Genomic DNA, 4,942 nt, shown 5'->3' with positions numbered 1-4,942 from the left:
TTTTTGCTTTTTAGCTCATAAATCTTGAGGTCATTGATTAGCTCATCGAGTGTTAGTTCCAAATTCATGGATTCAAGGATAGTGCAAGCTTTCACTTCCCACAAAATTGGCAGCGCCCACAGCAGTTTGTGAACTAAGAGATGCTCCTTAATAACTTTATCAAGGGAATGAAGTTCTTCAATGATGGAAGAGAATCTAGTGCACATATCATGAACAGACTCACTTTCCTTCATTTTGAAGAAATCATACTTTGTAGTAAGCGTCTCAATTCTGAGTTGCTTTGTTCTATAAGATCCTTCATAGACATCCTTGAGAGCATCCCATATTTCCTTTGCCATTTTGTATGAAGCAATAAAATTATACTCTTCTGGCCTAAGACTGCGAATAAGGGTTTTCTTGGCTTTGAGATCCTTTTGTACGACTTCTTTGTCAGTATCACTGAGTTTCTTCTTTTCTTTTGGATCTAAGCCTCACAATCCTTGGTAGAAGCATGAAGGCCATCACAAATAATGTACCACCACTCAGGGTGCTCGGTCAAAATATATCATGCATTCTTTCCTTCCACCATTCATAGAATTTTCCATTGAATCTTGGTGGTCTTGTGATAGATTCTCCTTTCTCCATGTTTGGTGAACTAACCATGACGAGGATCCTTTCTAGGTATTACCCTTTTAGAAAGAACCTGCTCTGATACCAATTGATAGAACCTATGGGTTCACACTTTGTTCACAACCTGAGAGTTTACTAAAACAGTCTAAGGGACCAGGTCCCTAAACTGTTTTCACAGATAATGACAGAAAGTAAATAAGGCAAGTAATTTTACGTGAAAAACTCCTTGCTCAAGGGATTAAAAACCACGACCTACCCCAGTAGGATTTCCAACTTCACTAAAACGAGCAACTTCAGATTACAACCTAGGAATTAAACTCTTAATCCCTAACCCTTACAATACATACATTGTAAGCACCTTTACAATAACTCTATTGCAAAGCTCCAAGTCTTGACTAACTCTAGTCAACGACTTAACTTATACTTAGCTTACTCTAGCCAAGAAAACTAATACACTTTGCTTACCTCTAGCCTAGTGTACCACTCAAGAGCTTGTGAAGATAAACTTCTTACAAGCAGCCCTTGAGAATTCAAGCACCTACAAATAGCTTCTTAAAAGAGAAGAGTAGGTTTACAATTTATACAACAAAGGACTAAGACTCAACAACCTAATGACTTGAAGTATCTTAAGTTCAGGGATCTGGTCCTTTGGCTTGTTGAGGCTTTGTTCTTGAGAGCACCTTGAGAGGGGTGGCGGCTGCACTTGAGAGAAATATAATTTTTAGATTTACAAGTGTTAGTCTTTAACCTAGCAACATGTTGTATATATATATATATATATATATATATATATATATATATATATATATTAGGGAGCATGTGAGAAACATGTGACCATGGATAAGGATCTTTCATCTTTTCATATTGGCCTTTAGCTACGTGTTTGACCTCCGGATGTTGCACTCGTGCTACATCGTTTCTACCGTAAAAGGCAAACAACTTTCCGTGCTCCAAATTGCCTTGTTTTGTACAAAGGTACGGGGGACTTGGTCCTTGGCGTGTTTGTCAAATCATCAAAACTACAACATGTCATAACTCGTCACAGTACCTCTTTTTATTTTTATTTTTTATGATTTAGCTTTTGTATGAGGATCTTGAATGTTAAAAGTTATACCCTTTAGGATTCGAAAATTCTGCACAGAACATTCCACTAGAAAAAAAATGTCAATGCAATATAGGCAAATTAATCCACAAATGGGCTAGTAGTAATTTCTAAATCCATTTCAAAAATCTCATTTGCATGCCATAAATTGGGAGGAAGCTCTTGCTATAGACATTTCTATAATTTTCCAAATCAAACTCTATAAATATGATGCAATATCAATGGAAGAAGAAGACGAAAAATGCTAGAATCTGCAGCTAAGAAGAAAGAAGCTAGGGCTAAATTAAGATAATTCTCATTGCTGGATCCAAGGCTCAGTATGAGTATATAACCAATTACAGCGAACAAAAAAGACAAAATAGAATAAATAACTATGGGACTAAAATTGTCAAGCACTATATTCTATCGTATCACAATTGAAATTACTAAAACAATAACTTAATATCCCCGCCGGGACTAACTGTCAAATTAAACTAGTAATTAAACTTATTACCGGCTCATCTAGGCTAACAAACTTAACTGCCAGTACCCTTTAATTAGCCTCACGTACAACTCACACAATCTACTCCTTCATCCTATTTGTATCATTCCTTACCTGTAAAGATTTTTCTTGACCTCAAGGAAGAAAAGTTCAAAACCTGACTAATAGGGCCTTATGATCTTCCCAAGGTAGCACGCTCTAGTGGCATGCAGTCGTTCCCACTGTACCAAGAATTGAGTGACAACCTTACTTCCCTTCTGAACCATCTTTCTTTTCAGAATCTTAGAAGGTTAAAGGCGACAGGGACTGAAAAGTTAAAGAAAAAGGGGGATGAGAAATGGATGTTAGTAGCTGATGACAATGTTTAAGTTGTGACACATGAAAAGTTGGACGTAACAATAGAATAGCTGACAATGACAACTTATAGGCCACATTTTCCACTTTGTTCTGGATCTGATAAGGGACACAGAGCCCTTTGGATTAGCTGAAAAAAAGTGGCTTTTAAGCATAAGATAAGTCTTAAAAAGATTTTTTAAGTCTTGAAAGTTATTTTATAAATAAGCGATTCGTGTTTGGATAAAAGTGCTTAAAGGTTTTTAGAAATAAGGGTAATATTGGAATTAGCAGAAAATATAAGGGATAAAAGGGTAAAGTTGGTCAAACCAAAATGGCTTTTAAGTAAAAATAAATAAATAAATAAATAAGTTGAGGTTGAACAACTTCTTGATTTTAGCTTATTTTAAGCACTTTTTAACTTAATTTAAGCAGTTTTCTATTTTACTAAACACTCAAATAAGTTAAAAATGACTTATAAGCTGGTTTGACCAACTTATAAGCCAATCCAAACGGACTCATAATCCTTGGCTGATAACTTAGCAAAATCGCCTCCAGCTGACAGTGTCACACCCCAACTTTTGATAGGGCATGATGGGCACCCGACCCTTACTTAGGGCCGAGCGAACCCGCTGATTCTCGTGATACTCAAAATCTTACTGGACTCTTAAATCATGAAATGAGTGTATAATGTAAGCTGTTCAAAAAACATGCTTTTCGTCTTTCTCAAATCAAGTAAAAACTGTAATCATAGGAAATTCGTAACATGAGGCGTAATGATTCATCGGCTTACAGAGCCGCTTACAAGACTGACATGTTATATACGTGACTCTGTCTGCAAAGTCTTTAACATAAAACAAGATACCATAACATAAATACTCTGACTCGGCGAAGACTCGAAGAAAATGGAGCTCGCCAATCCAAATTTGGAACATCTTCTACTAACATCCCGTACTCATCCGTATACACACGTGGCATGAAACGCAGCGTCCACAAGAAGGGACGTCGACGAATAATGTACTGAGTATGTAAGGCATGGATAACAACATAATATAGATATGAAAGGTATCATGGAATATGAGAGATAACCTGTACATCTGGATGCCTCATAAGGCGGATGTCATGCATGCTTAACCTTTAAAAAAAAACATTTTATACATATACATAGTACCATGCCCGGCCATTAAGGCTCGGTGTCATATATATAGTATCATGCCCGGCCATTAAGGCTCGGTGTTATATACAGTATCATGCCCGACCATTAAGGCTCGGTGTTATCATCATTAGCCCGTTCCCGGGGTAATATCATAACATGTCCACTGCAGTGGTGTGCACATCTACGTGCCATGCCCGGCCGACTATAGCGCGGCGCGGTGTGAGAAAATACGTACATATATATAAAGCATGCATGAGAGCCAAATAAAAGCTACGACTCTATCGGAGTGACGTAAGGTCGGTAACCTCCGATTTATGTTATGGAGCAATCATCATCGCTATATCTCACCAAAGGAACTATTATTATAAGGCGAGATCAACAACAATGAATAAAAATCAAGAAAATCACGAAAATAACTCAACATTCTCATATTCACATTGAAATCATAAGCTTGGGACTTTTAAACATGAAATCATCATCATCGTCGTAACCATCATAGAAACACTCTCATCTTTAGCATCGTCATTAACATTGTAAAAACATGTCCGTTGTTGTTGTCATAAAAGCTTATAGAATCATAAATCTTTGACTCGGAAAATAGGGACAATTTGGAAAATATTTATGGATTATCAAGAAAGAAGTCATGCCTTTGAATCATGAACTCTATGAATCATGAATTTCTAGCTTTTGGGAATAAAAATATTTTTGGAAAACATTTATGGATTCACATAAAGGAACCATGGGACATTTGAAAAACACCTATTGGATTCATAAGAAAGGAATCATGCCTTTAGAAGAAAGGGACTAGCCTTAACATACCTGTTCAACCTCCAGTTATCCACACTTATTCATCCGAATTCGCGAGTCTACATTTAAGAGGATTCACACTAACGTTAGCCTCTTTATCACACACTTGTACCAAGTTTCAAACTACACTATTTTATATTCTCGTCGAAAATCGGGCAAAAGATTTCCCCCGTTTATATGCCTAGCCCGAATTCTCAATTCAAAAACCAACAATAACAATAATGATACCAACAACAAAAAACATCATTTCCCATATCAACGTATTCTATAGAACAGCCCATATGGTGTTCGTCCTATATTTCCATCACTTAGCCATTTTATAATGATTTTACAGCCCCTTCTCCGTAAATAAACTGAAATTAATATTAATAAGGAGAAATTCATACCTTATTCTTGATAGAGCAACAATATCTTCAATATTCACTTTGAATCCAAGCCAATTCCACCGTAAGAC

The sequence above is a fragment of the Lycium ferocissimum genome, chromosome 3 (assembly GCF_029784015.1).
Source record: "Lycium ferocissimum isolate CSIRO_LF1 chromosome 3, AGI_CSIRO_Lferr_CH_V1, whole genome shotgun sequence".
NCBI classification, from domain to species: Eukaryota; Viridiplantae; Streptophyta; class Magnoliopsida; order Solanales; family Solanaceae; genus Lycium; species Lycium ferocissimum.
This window is presented reverse-complemented; position numbering follows the sequence as displayed.